This window comes from Scyliorhinus torazame, chromosome 4 (genome assembly GCF_047496885.1).
Source record: "Scyliorhinus torazame isolate Kashiwa2021f chromosome 4, sScyTor2.1, whole genome shotgun sequence".
Taxonomy (NCBI): domain Eukaryota; kingdom Metazoa; phylum Chordata; class Chondrichthyes; order Carcharhiniformes; family Scyliorhinidae; genus Scyliorhinus; species Scyliorhinus torazame.
Genome location: NC_092710.1, coordinates 232888181 through 232906253, shown reverse-complemented (window position 1 = coordinate 232906253; position 18073 = coordinate 232888181). Strand labels below are relative to the sequence as shown.

Below are 18073 nucleotides of genomic sequence, written 5' to 3'. Positions count from 1 at the left end.
TTTGACCATGATGATTGATGGTTTTTGAACTCGAATGATTTGGACTTATTGTTTAATCACTGTTCCCATGACTTGTATATACCTTATCTTATCTACCTGTTTTTTGTTCAATTTTCTTAAAGTGTACAGAAAATATATAACATATAAAAAAGGGGAGATGTGGTGATGTGTATCACTGTAAATACACATGGGGTTAATGTAAATACATGTAGGCTAGCTAGACACTAGAGGGAGCACCAGAGACATCACAGACACACACACTCAACCAATAGATCAGTTAGATAGGACACAACCAATGGACATCCACGATACACACAGAGGTGACACGACCACAGGAGGGCATTACACCAACCCACATATAAAGGACACCGCACACATGATCTGCCTCTTTCCAGTGGAGACAGTCAGTGAGTACAGATGCAGGGTTGATTCAATATCACTCCCACCACGTGGATTGCAGCAGACTGGTTAGTCAGTCTGGGTAGCTATAGTAGGATTAGCAGTAGTGTGAACTGGAGTAATAGAAGTGTAAATAGTTTAATAAATGTTTTGAAGTTATCTCCACGTCTGAACCTTCCTTTGTCAAGTGCACCACAAGGAAGCCGCTTATGTTACACCTACAACATAACAAATCAGGTGGTTGGTGGGACAGATTGGCAGGAGCCGGAGCTTCCCATGTTATGGGTACAGCCAATTCAGGGGGTACGCATGGCGGTCCGTGGATCCCTCCCACCAACAATAGAGGTCCCCCCCCCGACCAAGGCCGTCCCCCGTGGGGCTGATTCCCGCCCATAGTTACTTAATAAACAAGTTCCAAAGGATAATTGGTACATTTACTGTCATTCACTATTCACTCAACAGCTGACAATTACATTATCGTTGAGATTAGTGTCAGAGGTTATCAAAAATTGACTAAATCACTTTGGATCAAAACTCTTTTCTGACCAATTAGTAGCAATGATTAGCTATTCTATACAGATCAGTGTCTATGTACTAACAGTTTGCAGTGTTTCCAAAGTTCAAATAAACTTTTCTCTTGTATTTAGCATGGCTGAGTTGAACTTTCTCCCATAGGCCATGATGTCAGCTACTGTCAATTACTCCTTTTGGTGCCAGGGTCAGCATGTTCCACTCAAATCTTCTGCACCAGCTGTTCCACTTTACACAGCAAGAACTGCCTCAGATCTGTCTACCTTTATGATCATTGTCCTTGAGCTCAGACAACATGTACAATTAAGTGACACAATTATCTCTTCTCTGTCTGCCTATTATCACCGGACGTGGAGATGCCGGCGTTGGACTGGGGTGAGCACAGTAAGAAGTCTTACAACACCAGGTTAAAGTCCGACAGGTTTGTTTCGATGTCACTAGCTTTCGGAGCGCTGCTCCTTCCTCAGGTGAATGAAGAGGTATGTTCCAGAAACACATATATAGACAAATTCAAAGATGCCAAACAATGCTTGGAATGCGACCATTAGCAGGTGATTAAATCTTCACAGATCCAGAGATGGGGTAAGCTCAGGTTAAAGAGGTGTGAATTGTATCATCACCTGATTTGACTTGTAGAAACTCTTACTCTCTGTCCTGTTTATGCCTTGAACTTGTGAAAATAGAGAAGACAAAGTAAAAATCAATCTAAAAAATCTCTAAGAATCTGGCTGAGAGGCGTGAACCGAACATCCCTTTATATACTTAAGTTAAGAGAAAAACGTATTTCCATTCAGTTGACCGATCTGGCTAATGAATGTCAGATTTGACCTCTTTTGGCATTTATCACTTCTAACAGCCATGTGCAAGACTTAAAATGTACTCAGGCTAATGTGCCAATGATAGCGAGTCATGCAACATTTCACTTTTACTCTACTCACTATTCAGCCTTTTTAACTAGAGGACTAGATAAGGCCAGAAAATCTGGAAACTCAATTTCATACTTATAAAACAGACATAGAACATAGAACGATACAGCGCAGTACAGGCCCTTCGGCCCACGATGTTGCACCGAAACAAAAGCCATCTAACTTACACTATGCCATTATCATCCATATGCTGATCCAATAAACCTTTAAATGCCCTCAATGTTGGCGAGTTCACTACTGTTACAGGTAGGGCATTCCACGGCCTCACCACTCTTTGCGTAAAGAACCTACCTCTGACCTCTGTCCTATATCTATTACCCCTCAGTTTAAAGCTATGTCCCCTCATGCGAGCCATTTCCATCCGCGGGAGAAGGCTCTCACTGTCCACCCTATCTAACCCCCTGATCATTTTGTATGCCTCTATTAAGTCTCCTCTTAACCTTCTTCTCTCTAACGAAAACAACCTCAAGTCCATCAGCCTTTCCTCATAAGATTTTCCCTCCATACCAGGCAACATCCTGGTAAATCTCCTCTGACCCGCTCCAAAGCTTCCACGTCCTTCCTATAATGCGGTGACCAGAACTGTACGCAATACTCCAAATGCGGCCGTACCAGAGTTTTGTACAGCTGCAACATGACCTCATGACTCCGGAACTCAATCCCTCTACCAATAAAGGCCAACACTCCATAGGCCTTCTTCACAACCCTATCAACCTGGGTGGCAACTTTCAGGGATCTATGTACATGGACACCTAGATCCCTCTGCTCATCCACACTTCCAAGAACTTTACCATTAGCCAAATATTCCGCATTCCCGTTATTCCTTCTAAAGTGAATCACCTCACACTTCTCTACATTAAACTCCATTTGCCACCTCTCAGCCCAGCTCTGCAGCTTATCTATGTCCCTCTGTAACCTGCTACATCCTTCCGCACTGTCGACAACACCACCAACTTTAGTATCGTCTGCAAATTTACTCACCCACCCTTCTGCGCCCTCCTCTAGGTCGTTGATAAAAATGACAAACAGCAACGGCCCCAGAACAGATCCTTGTGGTACGCTACTTGTAACTGAACTCCATTCTGAACATTTCCCATCAACCACCACCCTCTGTCTTCTTTCAGCTAGCCAATTTCTGATCTACATCTCTAAATCACCCTCAATCCCCAGCCTCCGTATTTTCTGCAATAGCCTACCTTGGGGAACCTTATCAAACGCTTTACTGAAATCCATATACACCACATCAACTGCTCTACCCTCGTCTACCTGTTCAGTCACCTTCTCAAAGAACTTGATAAGGTTTGTGAGGCGTGAACTACCCTTCACAAAGCCATGCTGACTATCCCTGATCATATTATTCCTATCTAGATGATTATAAATCTTGTCTCTTATAAACCCCTCCAAGACTTTACCCACAACAGACGTGAGGCTCACCGGTCTATAGGTGCCGGGGTTGTCTCTACTCCCCTTTTTGAACAAAGGGACCACATTTGCTATCCTCCAGTCCTCTGGCACTATTCCTGTAGCCAATGATGACATAAAAATCAAAGCCAAAGGCCCAGCAATCTCTTCCCTGGCTTCCCAGAGAATCCTAGGATAAATCCCATCAGGCCCCGGGGACTTATCTATTTTCAGCCTGTCCAGAATTGCCAACACCTCTTCCCTACGTACCTCAGTGCCATCTATTCTAATAGCCTGGGTCTCAGCATTCTCCTCCACAACATTATCTTTTTCCTGAGTGAATACTGACGAAAAATATTCATTTAGTATCTCGCCTATCTCTTCAGACTCCACACACAACTTCCCATCCCTGTCCTTGACTGGCCCTACTCCTACCCTAGTCATTCTTTTATTCCTGACATACCTATAGAAAGCTTTTGGGTTTTCCTTGATCCAACCTGCCAAATACTTCTCATGTCCCCTCCTTGCTCGTCTTAGCTCTCTCTTTAGATCGTTCCTCGCTACCTTGTAACTTTCAGTCGCCCCAACTGAAACTTCACACCTCATCTTCACATAGGCCTCCTTCTTCCTCTTAACAAGAGATTCCACTTCTTTGGTAAACCACGGTTCCCTCGCTCGACGCCTTCCTCCCTGCCTGACCGGTACGTACTTATCAAGAACACGCAGTAGCTGTTCCTTGAACAAGCTCCACTTATCCAGTGTGCCCAACACTTGCAGCCTACTTCTCCAACCTATCCCCCCCAAGTCATGTCTAATGGCATCATAATTGCCCTTCCCCCAGGTATAACTCTTGCCCTGCGGGGTATACTTATCCCTTTCCATCACTAACGTAAACGTCACCGAATTGTGGTCACTGTCCCCAAAGTGCTCTCCTACCTCCAAATCCAACACCTGGCCTGGTTCATTACCCAAAACCAAATCCAAAGTGGCCTCGCCTCTTGTTGGGCTGTCAACATATTGTGTCAGGAAACCCTCCTGCACACATTGTACAAAAAACGACCCATCTAATGTACTTGAACTATATCTTTTCCAGTCAATATTTGGAAAGTTAAAGTCTCCCATAATAACTACCCTGTTACTTTCGCTCTTATCCAGAATCATCTTCGCCATCCTTTCCTCTACATCCCTAGAACTATTTGGAGGCCGAGAGAAAACTCCCAACAGGGTGACCTCTCCTTTCCTGTTTCTAACCTCAGCCCATACTACCTCGGAAGAAGAGTCCCCGTCTAGCATCCTCCCCGCCACCGTAATACTGCTCTTGACTAGCAGCGCCACACCTCCCCCTCTTTTGCCTCCTTCTCTGAGCTTACTAAAACACCTAAACCCCGGAACCTGCAACATCCATTCCTGTCCCTGCTCTATCCATGTCTCCGAAATGGCCACAACATCGAAGTCCCAGGTACCAACCCATGCTGCCAGTTCCCCTACCTTATTTTGTATACTCCTGGCATTGAAGTAGACACACTTTAAACCACCTACCTGAACACTGGCCCCCTCCTGCGAAGTCAAATCTGTGCTCCTGACCTCTATACTCTCATTCTCCCGTACCCTAAAACTACAATCCAGGTTCCCATGCCCCTGCTGCATTAGTTTAAACCCCCCCAAAGAGCACTAACAAATCTCCCCCCCAGGATATTTGTGCCCCTCAGGTTCAAATGTAGACCATCCTGTCTGAAGAGGTCCCACCTTCCCCAGAAAGAGCCCCAGTTATCCAGAAATCTGAATCCCTCCCGCCTGCACCATCCCTGTAGCCACGTGTTTAATTGCTCTCTCTCCCTATTCCTCATCTCATTATCACGTGGCACGGGCAACAACCCAGAGATAACAACTCTGTTTGTTCTCGTTCTGAGCTTCCATCCTAGCTCCCTGAAAGCCTGCCTGACATACTTGTCCCCTTTCCTACCTATGTCGTTAGTGCCAATGTGGACCACGACTTGGGGCTGCTCTTCCTCCCCCTTAAGGACCCGGAAAACACGATCCGAGGCATCACGTACCCTTGCACCTGGGAGGCAACATACCAAACGTGAGTCTCTCTCGCTTCCACAAAATCTCCTATCTGTGCCCCTGACTATCGAGTCCCCAATTACTAATGCTCTGCTCCTCTCCCCCCTTCCCTTCTGAGCAACAGGGACAGACTCCGTGCCAGAGGCCCGTACCCCATGGCTTACCCCTGGTAAGTCCCCCCCCCGCCACAAGTATCCAAAGCGGTATACTTGTTACTCAGGGGAACGACCGCAGGGGATCCCTGCACTGACTGCTTCTTCCCAGTCCCTCTTACAGTTACCCATCTATCTCCAATCTTTGGTGTAACTAATTCCCTGAAGCTGCTATCTATGACCCTACCTGCCTCTGCCTCCCGAATGATCCGAAGTTCATCCAACTCCAGCTCCAGTTCCCTAACTCGGTCTTGGAGGAGCTGGAGATGGCTGCACTTCCTGCACGTAAAATCAGCAGGGACACTAACGGCATCCCTCACCTCAAACATCCTGCACGTTCTCCCCGTGTCTGCGTGGGTTTCCTCCGGGTGCTCCGGTTTCCTCCCACAGTCCAAAGATGTGCAGGTTAGGTGGATTGGCCATATAAAATTGCCCTTCGTGTCCAAAAAAAAGGTTAGGCGGGGTTATTGGGTTACGGGGATAGGGTGGAAGTGATCACACGTTGTGTGATTAAGGGCTTGAGGGTCAAGAATCACTGATGACATGCATGAGCTCATCTGGTGGTGGAACTACACCACCTACCACACAGAACATAGAACATACAGTGCAGAAGGAAGCCATTCGGCCCATCGAGTCTGCACCGACCCACTTAAGCCCTCACTTCCACCCTATCCCCGTAACCCAATAACCCCGCCTAACCTTTTTTTTGGACACGAAGGGCAATTTTACATGGCCAATCCACCTAACCTGCACATCTTTGGACTGTGGGAGGAAACCGGAGCACCCGGAGGAAACCCACGCAGACACGGGGAGGATGTGCAGACTCCGCACAGGCAGTGACCCAGCAGGGAATCGAACCTGGGACCTTGGCGTTGTGAAGCCACAGTGCTATACACTTGTGCTACCGTGCTGCCCAAAGGATTCCCACTGGATTAGACTCCCCCACAGACATCCACAGTATGCGCCCCAAGTATCAGAAATACTCAGGGTCCTCGGACCCTTTTGTGAAATTAGTCTCTCCTAGTGTTTGATTCTCCATGTGATAAATTCACTCGGCACTTCTTTACTAACAGACAGAAAAGACCTATCTGCAGCGCTATTTGCAAAAGATCACATCACAAGCAATTTGAGTTAATAATTGGTCACTGAACAAGATGAGAATCCAAAGTCCTAAAGGGCGATCAACACATCATTCAGGCCTTGCAATGGTGCCTTTTAAAGGACATATCAACTCCATACAGGGTTAGTTGCCGGTTCATCCTTTTAGGCTATCAGTTAACAGGGTATAAAGTTTGGCGATGTTATGCGTCCTACACCTGATTTGCAAACAGTTTGTCACCGATGCTCGATTGCTTCTGAATAGTCATGGATGGGGAATCTGGTGGTCATGGATGGCTTTTGGGGCTGCAAACAGTGAAGGAGCCAGGAGAGGGCAGGACAAGGAGAAGGCAGCATTGCACAGAGGACCACAGCCATAACTATCTTCAAAAGGTGCTTTATTTCTACCTTAACTTCAATGAGGAATGTGTGCAGTGGTTTTGTTTTATCAGGAAGTGTACAACTAAACTATGTCACCTTCTGGAGCCTCAGACCAGCTATTTGCAATACTAACCAAAATTAACCATACTAACCATAATAAACTGTACTAACCTCCACGGTGGCCTGGCCTGCGATCAGGGCCGAGTGATCGGTGGGCGGGTTAGTTCCGTGGGGCCAATGTTCCTCCGCGGCAGGCCCCTGTAGAGCTCCGCCATCTTGCCCGGGGGCCGGCGCGGAGATGGGAACCGGCGCCCATGTGTGGACTCGCGCCGGCTGGGGCGTGCCGGCTTTCGGGCGCCGGAGTTGCGGACATCACTCCGGCGCCGGAGTTGCGGACATCACTCCGGCGCCGGAGTTGCGGACATCACTCCGGCGCCGGAGTTGCGGACATCACTCCGGCGCCGGAGTTGCGGACATCACTCCGGCGCCGGAGTTGCGGACATCACTCCGGCGCCGGAGTTGCGGACATCACTCCGGCGCCGGAGTTGCGGACATCACTCCGGCGCCGGAGTTGCGGACATCACTCCGGCGCCGTACTAGCCTCTGCCCGCTCTGCTGCTACAGCTCCCCCTCCTCTCCGAGCGGCCCCCACACACGCGGCTGCAGGGCATCTTGCAAAGTTGAGACCATTGCCACGGCGGCCAGCATTGTTTGTTGAATGCAAAATGCCATTGTATGCAAGGTTGTGGAGGGCCAACATGTTCGCATGGTGCATACCCCCATGCCCAGCCAGGTTCCATGGGCTACAAGGTGCCCCCAATTGGCACTGCGGGCTCCGCCCATGCATGTTCCCTCTCCCCTTCCCCCCCCCCCCCCCCACGCACCCTTGCCCGTTCGGTATTCGGCACCATCGGTACCCCGGTCCTGGCGCCTCTCCCTGCTGCCAGGGGTACCTTTCGCCGGTACAGCCTTCACTGAGGAGTGCCGCGGGTGTTGCCCTGGGTGGTCTGCGGGTGGATGGCGGCCGATTGGGCGGGTGTTTGGGGCCAGGTGGTGGCGTGTGTGGTGGAGGGTGGGGTGCGGGAGTGGGCGCAACTATATGGCCGATATCACTGTGTGGAGCCAGCAGCCGAGGTGGGTGGTCAGGGAGTGTGCAGCAAGATGGCCACCGTAATGGCGGTCGGTGCCTGGGCCCCAGTCCTGTGGGGGGCACCCCAGCTGCTCGGCCTGTTCCGCCTCCCCTCCCACCGTATCTGGCCCTGGCAGAGTGCCGCCCTCCGCAGCAGCACCGCCAGTGTCCGGAACGACAGTCCGCAGTCACGCTATACCATTTCCTACCTCCCCTCTCTCTTTCACTGTCTTTTTCTTCTTGTACATTGAATACATGAGACAGACTTTCTCTTGCTCAGCCACCACGCCAGGTTCACGACTTTTGAAACCACAAGTGAACCACGCCATCGGGAAATCAGGCCATCAGAGGCAATGAATCTTGGAGGCCCGGGAGAATAGGGTGTCAGGCCCGCTAATGATATGCCTACTGTACTTTTAGTAATGGGTGATGTGGCGCAGTTTCAGACGGAGATGATCCATTCTCTGTGCTCTATGGCCACGGGCATGGAGACCCTGGCCCAGAACAGAGTGGCCTCCAGGACTGGCAGTGCCAGGTGGCGGGGGGAGCCTCGGGGGAGCCCCGTTCGCACCCCCGTCCCAAGGAGTAATTGGGCCATCGGGCACCCAAGGGAGGAGGAGGTGATGGGCCCATACCGGTGACTCCCGCAGGGGAGGTTGTGGAGCTTCAGGAGGACGCCATCAACGACTGCCAGATCGGCTTGAATATTATAGAACTGCGGGCATTGTCCCTTGTGCCATCCGTCAGTCATGTGGCGCATCACACGTTGTAGCAGGGCGTCAGCCGCAGTCTCACAGCGAATGTGGGTTAGGCGTTCATCCGTGGCCGGCAGATTGGCGGCCATGAAGGTCACATGGGCGTCGACTTAGCAAACGAACCCCTCTGGGTTGGACGGAGTGGTGACTGCCCTGGACAGAGCGTCGGCTATGATCAGGTCCTTACCCAGTGTGTACACGAGCTGGAAATTGTATCTCCGGAGCTTGAGCAGAATGCGTTGTAGGCGAGGGGTCATGTCATTGAGGTATTTTTGGATGCTGCTGACCAGTGGGCGATGGTCTGTCTCCACAGTGAACTGGGGAAGGCCATACACGTAGTCATGGAACTTGTCGACAGGCCTAGGCACTCCTTCTCGATTTGCGCATAGCGCTGCTCTGTGGGGGTCATGGACCGTGACACATAGGCAACAGGGGACCATGACGAGGCGTCATCTCGTTGCAGGAGCACCGTCCCTGTGCCGGACTGGCTGGCGTCCGTTGATATTTTCGTCTCCCTTGCAGGATCGAAAAACGCCAATACCGGGGTGGTGGTCAGCTTGACCTTGAGCTCCTCCGATTCACGCTGGTGGGCGGGAAGCCACTGGAAGTCCGTCGTCTTCCTAACTAGGTTGCGGAGAACAGTGGCGTGGGAAGCGAGGTTAGGGAAGAATTTTCCTAGGAAGTTGACCTTCCTAAGAACCGGAGCACTGCCTTCTTATCCGCCAGCTTCTGCATGGCCGTGATGGCTGCCACCTTGTCCGCATCCGGCCGCACACCCAACCGGGAGATGTGGTCGTCTAAAAATTTGAGTTCGGTCTGGCCGAAAGAACATTTGGCTCTGTTGAGGCGCAGGCCTTGGTCCCGTATTCGCTTAAAAACGCGTTGGAGGCGACTGATATGCTCCTGCGGGGTGGTGGACCAGATGATGATGTCATCCACATAGACGCGCACACCCTCGATGCCCTCCATCATCTGCTCCATGATGCGGTGGAACACTTCAGATGCTGATATGATTCCAAATGGCATTCTATTGTAGCAGTACCTGCCAAATGGGGTGTTGAAAGTACACAGCTTTCTGCTGGGCTTGTCCAATCGAATCTGCCAGAAGCCCTTTGATGCCTCCAGCTTGGTGAATATGTTGGCTCGAGCCATCTCGCACGCGATCTCCTCACGCTTGGGGATAGGGTAATGCTCCCGCATGATGTTACGATTTAAATCCTTCGGGTCGATACAGATCCGGAGCTCGCCGGAAGGCTCTTGACGCACACCATGGAACTGACCCAGTCGGTTGGTTCCGTCACTCTGGAAAGCACTCCTTGGTCCTGGAGGTCCTGCAGCTGCTGCTTGAGGCGGTCCTTGAGGGGTGCTGGGACTCTGCGAGGTGCATGAACCACAGGCGTGGCGTCCTGTTTGAGCAGGATTTTGTATGTGCAGGGAAGTGTGCCCATGCCTTCGAAGACATCTCGGTGTTGAGTGATGATGGCACTTAGCTGCGCCCTGGAGTCCGCATCTTGGAAGTCAAATGTGTCCTCTGGAGAGAGGGAATGTACGTGCTGCATGAGGTTGAGGAGCTTGCACGCCTGTGCGCCTAGCAGGGAGTCCTTTGAGGAGCCCACGATCTCGAAGGGTAGGGTGATTTTTCGCGAGTTGTACATCACCTCGAGTTGGCATGACCCAGTGGCGGGGATGACGTTACCATTATAGTCGACCAGATGGCAATTGGATGGAAGAATTGTTGGTTTGACCCCCAGGGTTTGTAATGCTGACCATGCGAGGAGACTGGCGGAAGCACCAGTGTCCAGACGGAATCTGATCTGGGATCGGTTGACCGTCAGGGTGGCACACCACTCGTTGTCCGGATCAATGCTGTGCACCGACAGCGGCTGGTGCTTTCGATTCAGGGACAGCCTGTTCTTGGTTAAGACAGCAACTCGAAAAGGCTCCCTGTCCTCGGTGTCACTGGTCTGCATGAAGTCAGGATCGGACTCGGTGAAGGTGGGTTGGATTGCCCGAACATTCCTGCGAGGCTGGTTAAATCATTGCGAGTTGGCAGGCTGGGCTGCTCGACAGCAGGCAGCATAATGGCCAAGCCTGCCACAGTGTAGGCACTGTCGCGATTTTGCAGGGCATTGCCGCTTTAAGTGGGCGGAGCCACAGTTGCCGCACGTCGTGACATCAGTCCATTCGTTGCGCCACCGCGCATGCACGGTACGATCTTGCGTGGTGCGGGCCTGCGCATCGCGTTCCTCCACGTCACCGTCCCCTCGTTTGGCGCGTACAGGCGCGGGAGGCCTCGGAAAGCGCGCGAAATGGCCGCCCTCCTCCAGACTGCGGCCCGGGAGCTGTTCAATCGTTTGGACCCGTTCCGCCTCATGGGGCCCTTGCCGCGCCGTTTCAGCTGCCTGTATGTAGGAGTACCGGCTGGTGGCATTGTCATGCAGGACATAGGTCTCTATGGCAGTCGCTAGGGTTAGTTGTTTAACTTTAAGGAGCTGCTGACGCAAGGTGTCCGACATGACCCCAAAAACAATCTGGTCGCGTATCATGGAGTCGGAGGTGGGCCCGTAGCCGCAGGATTGCGCGAGGATGCGGAGGTGTGGTGTGTTAAATAGGATTCGAAAGGCTCGTCCTTACCCTGCAAGCGCTGCTGGAACAGGTACCTTTCGAAGCTTTCGTTGACTTCAACACTGAAGTGTGTGTCGAAATTGAGGAGCACCGTCTTGTACTTGGTCTTGTCCTCGTCGTCCGCGAATGTCAGGGAGTTAAAGATGTGGATGGCATGTTGCCCAGCCGTGGAGAGAAGAAGGGCTATCTTCCTGGTGTCCGATGCATTCTCCCTGTCCGTGGCCTTGAGGAAGAGCTGGAAGCGCTGTTTAAATATCTTCCAATTTACCCCGAGCTTGCCAGCGATGCGGAGCGGCGGCGGCGGGTTGTTGTTCTCCATGCTGTAGGATGCCGGAATGCTGAGAAGTTTCAGGTAGGTCTCACAAGTGCTAGATTGCGGCGACCTCTTGTACCATGTCAAGCAGCATGGTAAGCACTCCGTGTACCATTGGGCACCACGGTAGCATTGTGGATAGCACAATTGCTTCACAGCTCCAGGGTCCCAGGTTCGATTCCGGCTTGGGTCACTGTCTGTGCGGAGTCTGCACATCCTCCCCGTGTGTGCGTGGGTTTCCTCCGGGTGCTCCGGTTTCCATCCACAGTCCAGAGATGTGCAGGTTAGGTGGATTGGCCATGCTAAATTGCCCTTAGTGTCCAAAATTGCCCTTAGTGTTGGGTGGGGTTACTGGGTTATGTGGATATGGTGGAGGTGTTGACCTTGGGTAGGGTGCTCTTTCCAAGAGCCGTTGCAGACTCTAAGTAAACTAACATTAACTATCTAGACCAGACTAGATCTGATCCACGTGTAGAAGCTGTTGAATGATTTGTACACCCTGACTGTCACTACAGTTGTCACCAGTGGAAAGAGGCGGAGTGCTGAAGCCTCGTGTTTTATAGTTGGAAGCCCCCCTCTGGTGTTCTGTCTGGTGATTGGTCGTGTTCTGTTCTGTATGTTGATTGGCTCACCTGGGTGTCTGTCACTGCCTGCTTTTACCTCATGATGTGCATGGGTGCATATTATGACATCCAACTTTTTTTTAAAAATTGTCGGCTGCTTAGAGCATATACGACGTATTTACAAAAGTAACTACATGCAGCAATTGGTGAGTGAATGGATATGTACATGTAAGGTGTCTAGCGTGCAGAAACATAACAGTATATATACAAAGGAACTATTTATAAGTCCAGTCGTTGGGTCTGTCGTCGGATTCTTGTGGACCGCCTGAGAGGTGGAGGCAGGGATGATGGTGTCTTGACAGGTTGGCATGCAGCCAGATTGGTGACCTCGTGGAGCGAGGTGTCCGGATAAGGCAGAACGACATCTGGGAACATGAGATCCGGTGGTGGGCAGGCAAGTTTGCGTAGTGCTCTTCTGTTGCACCTGACAATAGATCCATCAGCCATGTGAACCACAAACGACCTGGGAGCAGCCTGTCGAACAACAACAGCTGGAGCTGACCAGACTCCACCAGGCAACATGACGCGAACAGCGTCCTTCGGAGAGAGCACGGGCAGATCAGTAGCATGAGCATCATATGTCAGCTTTTGCCGGGTTCTGATCTGCTGCATCTTTTGCAGCACTGGGAGGTGATCCAGGTCAGGTACATGAATGGCCGGAACAGTCGTCCGCAGGTTGCGATTCATAAGGAGCTGTGCCGGAGACATATCGTTGGACAGAAGGGTTGCCCTGTACACCAGAAGAGCAAGATTAAAGTCAGAAGCTGAGTCCGCAGCCTTACAGAGCATCTGCTTCACGATATGGACCCCTTTTTCGACTTTCCCATTAGATTGCGGGTAATGCGGGCTTGAGGTGCTGGAAGTGGTATTGCTTTGCGAAGTTGGGCCATTCTTGACTATAGAAACAGGGACCATTGTCGCTCATAACCGTGAGCGGGATTCCATGCCTGGCAAATGCCTCCATGCAGGCCTTTATGACAGTCCTGGATGTTAGGTCAGACAGTTTTACTACCTCAGGTAACTGGAGAAGTAATCAATTATCAGGACGTAGTCACGCCCGTTCGGGTGAAAAAAGGTCAACTCCGACCTTAGACCACGGAGAGGTCACGATCTCGTGCTGCTGGAGCGTTTCTTTGGGCTGAGCAGGCTGGAAGCGCTGGCAGGTGACGCAATTGAGGACCATGTTTGATATGTCCTCATTGATGCCGGGCCAATAGACAGCCTGCCGGGCCCTGCGCCTGCACTACTCAATACCGAGGTGTCCCTCGTGCATCTGCGTGAGCACCAAGCTCTGGAGGCTGCGCGGAATGACAATGCGATCCAATTTCAGGAGGATTCCCCCAACAACTGTTAGGTCATCCTTTACATTATAGTATTGGGGGCATTGCCCTTTCTGCCAGCCATTCATGAGGTGTTGTATGACCCACTGCAGAAGATGGTCCTTGGCGGTCTCTTCTCGAATAATGAGCCGTTTGTTGGATGTCGGGAGGGTGCTGGCACACAGTTGCACCTGTGCCTCAATGTTGTGTCTGAAGTCTACCTGCTCACATGGCGAGGTGATGACATGCGACGGCATCCGCGATGATGCGCTCCTTTTCAGGTGTATAAACCAGTTAAAAATCATACCGGCGGAGTCGAAGGAGAATGCGCTGGAGCCTGGGCATCATGTCATTTAAGTCCTTGTGTATAATATGCACCAGGGGTCTGTGGTCCGTCTCTACTGTAAAGGTCGGGAGACCATAGACATAATCGTGGAATTTCATGATGCCAGTGAGAAGGCCCAGGCATTCTTTCTCTATTTGAGCATATCGTCATGGCCCTTGACGTGTAGGCCACTGGGACCCAAGGATGAGGTGTCGTCCTTCTGGAGGAGCACCGCCCCAATGCCGTCCTGGCTGGCGTCTGTGGAGATTTTAGTCTCCCTCACTGGGTCAAAAAAAGCTAGAACAGTGATGTGTTGGGTGCTTTGGATCCGTGGAACACATACAGGCCACCAACACTTAAAATAGAACAACACTATTTTATTAAGCTAGTAACTGTTGAACATACCTTCACTGTGGGTTAACACGATGTTAGATTAAACTAAAGACCTATGCCTATCCTAACCAGTCTATGCACTCAGCACATGGTGAGGATCTGTGCTGTAAGGTGTAAGCTCTGTCCTTCTGAGAGGCTGCATCCCGAATGAGCGGGAAAACTGATGCCCTCTGTCTTTATAGTGAGTGTGCTCTAACTGGTGATTGGCTGCGGTGTTGTGTGTGTTGATTGGGCTTGCTGTGTGTCCATCAGTGTGTGTGTGCACCATGATATACTGGTGTATATTATGACATCTCCCCTTTTATAAAAAAATGTATGCTTATGGCAATAAATAATGTGTGGTGATAATGTTCCTAACTACGTGTGGCGTGCGAAGACATATTTACAGGACTATGTACATGAGAACTAAGCTATTTACAGGGAAGGTGCCTGGTGCAGAGAAGCAGTATGCAACAAGAGTAACAAGATCAACACTATATATAAACCAGGGAAACGATCAAACAAAGCAACAAAACAATTCAGAGAGAACATAAATTTGTAAAGTTCATAAATTTAGTCTCTGAGGTGGGCGGCGATTTCTGGTTGACCGCCTCAAGGGTGGGCCGAGAGCCGCCGGTTCAGGAGTGGGCAGGACTGCGTCAAAGTCAGGGGGAGGCAGAGTGACAGGGAGCTCTGCATAGCCCGTGGCAGGGTCAGCAGGAGGGCGAGGCGACACTGGAGGATCACGTGGCGAGCGTGGAACAAGACGAAGGGCACGTCGATTGCAGCGCCGAATAGAGCCATCTGGTAGAGGAACCAGGAACGAGCGGGGGGCCACCTGCCGAAGGACAACAGCGGTTGCAGACCAGCCACCATCCGGAAGATGGACGCCGACATTGTCATCTGGAGCCAGAGCAGGGAGATCAGCTGCACGGGAGTCATGAGCTGCCTTGTGCTGTGCACGAGACAGCTGCATCCGGCGAAGTACCGGAACGTGGTCGAGGTCTGGGACATGGATGAATGGCACTGTCGTCCTCAGGGTGGGATTCATGAGTAATTGGGCTGGCGACAGGCCAGTGGACAGTGGGGCGGAGCGATAGGCCAGCAAGGCGAGGTAGAAATGGGACCCAGCATCGGCAGCCTTGCATAGGAGCCGTTTGACTATATGTACTCCCTTCGCCGCTTTGCCATTGGATTGGGGACTGGACGTCACATGGGCAAAATTGTACCGCCTGGCAAAGTTGGACCATTCTTGGCTGGCGAAGCAGGGGCCATTGTCCGATATAACCGTGAGCGGGATGCCGTGTCGAGCAAAGGTTTCTTTACATGCATGAATGACTGCAGACGAGGTGAGGTCGTGCAACCGTATCACTTCCGGGTTATTCGAAAAGTAGTCCACGATCAGGACATAGTCTCTACCCAGCGCGTGGACCAGGTCGATGCCCACTTTGGTCCATGGTGACGTGACCAACCCATGGGGCTGCAGGGTCTCATGTGGTTGGGCCGGCTGGAAGCGTTGACAAGTGGGGCAGTTGAGCACTGTGTTGGCGATGTTGTCATTGATGCCGGGCCAGTACACTGCCTCACAGGCCCTTCGGCGGCACTTTTCCACGCCAAGGTGGCCCTCGTGTAGTTGTTCCAGGAAAAGTTGGCGCATGCTATGCGGGATGACAATGCGGTCCAGTTTTAGAAGAACCCCGTCTACTACCGCCAGATCATCTCTGACATTATAGAATTGAGGGCATTTGCCCTTGAGCCACCCGTCCATTAGGTGGCGCATGACACGCTGTAGCAAGGGGTCAGCCGCCGACTCGCGGGGAATTTGGACAAGGCGTTCATCCGTGGCAGGTAGATTGGAGGCCGCGAATGCCACATGGGCGTCAACCTGGCAGACAAATCCCGCTGGGTCACATGGAGTGTTGACTGACCTGGAGAGAGCGTCAGCAATGATGAGGTCCTTGCCTGGGGTGTATACCAGCTGGAAGTCGTATCACCAGAGCTTGAGAAGTATACGCTGGAGGCGAGGCGTCATGTCGTTCAAGTCTTTCTGTATTATATTGACCAGCGGGCGATGGTCGGTCTCGACGGTGGATTGAGGAAGTCCGTACACATAATCGTGAAATTTAACCACACTGGTCAGAAGGCCCAGGCACTCCTTTTCTATCTGCGCGTAGCGCTGCTCCGTGGGGGTCATCGCACGCGACGCATATGCAACGGGGGCCCATGATGAGGCCTCATCACGTTGAAGGAGCACTGTCCCAATACCGGATTGACTGGCATCGATCAGAATTTTGGTCTCCTTCGCTGGATCAAAGAAGGCTAAGACCGGGGCCGTGGTCAGTTTTCCCTTGACTTCCCTCCATTCGTGCTCGTGGGCGGGGAGCCATTGGAAGTCTGTCGTCTTCCTGACCAAGTTCCTGAGAGCCGTGGTATGCGAGGTGAGGTTAGGGATGAATTTCCCTAAAAAATTGACCATGCCCAGAAATAGGAGGACCGCCTTCTTGTCCTCTGATGTTTTCATAGCTGTGATGGCAGCTACCTTGTCCGCGTCCGGCTGCAAACCCAATTGGGAGATGTGGTCCCCGAGGAACTTAATTTCTGTCTGACCAAAAGAGCATTTGGCCCTGTTGAGGCGGAGGCCCTGCTCATGTATACGTCTGAATACGCGCTGGAGGCGACTAACATGCTCCTGCGGGATGGTAGACCAGATGATTATGTTATTGACATAGACGCGAACACCTTCAATACCTTCCATCATTTGTTCCATAATCCTATGGAACACTTCTGATGCAGAGATGATGCCAAACGGCATCCTGTTGTAACAATATCTTCCAAAGCGGGTGTTAAAGGTGCAGAGTTTCCTGCTAGATTCATCGAGCTGGATTTGCCAGAATCCTTTTGAGGCGTCGAGTTTGGTAAAGAGCTTGGCGCGAGCCATCTCACATGTGAGCTCTTCGCATTTGGGAATTGGATAGTGTTCTCTCATAATATTTCGATTGAGATCCTTGGGATGAATGCAAAGTCTCAATTCGCCGGAAGGCTTTTTTACACATGCCATGGAACTGACCCAGTCGGTCGGTTCCGTGACTTTGGAAATCACTCCTTGGTCCTGGAGGTCCTGCAGCTGCTGCTTGAGGCGGTCCTTAAGGGGTGCTGGGACCCTGCAAGGTGCCTGCACCACAGGCGTGGCATTCGGTTTTAATAAAATCCTGTAGGTGTACGGGAGCATGCCCATGCCCTCGAAGACGTCGTGGTGCTGGTTGATAACTGCGTTGAGCTGCGCCCTGAAGTCAGTGTCCTTAAAGGCAGACGCGTCAGCAGGAGAGAGAGAGTGAACTCTCTGAACTAGGTTCAACAGCTTGCATGCCTGCGTGCCAAGCAGGGAGGCTTTCGAGGAGCCCATGATTTCAAAAGGAAGGATGGCCTTGCGTTACCTGTGCGTCACTTCAAGTTGGCATGAGCCGCTGGCAGCAATGGCATTGCCATTATAATCTAATAGCTGGCAGGCTGATGCCAGGATGGCTGGTTTGACACAAAGGCTTTGGAGGTCAGACCGCGCAATGAGATTGGGGGAGGCACCGGTGTCCAGGCGGAATCGTATTTGGGACCGGTTGACCGTAAGGGTGGCACACCACTCATCGTCTGGATCGATGCTGTATA

General features: G+C 51.5%; 1 protein-coding gene across 3 annotated transcripts in view; it reads left to right on the top strand.

Annotated features, from left to right (window-relative positions):
* Positions 1-6647: 6647 nt before the first annotated feature.
* Positions 6648-18073, top strand: part of LOC140410813 (amine sulfotransferase-like) — a 94335-nt gene continuing 82909 nt past the window's right edge. The window contains exon 1 of one of the 3 annotated variants that reach the window (XM_072499450.1): positions 6648-6715. The gene's annotated coding sequence lies outside the window, so the exon portion shown is untranslated. The other 2 variants (XM_072499451.1, XM_072499448.1) reach the window with 2 other exon arrangements.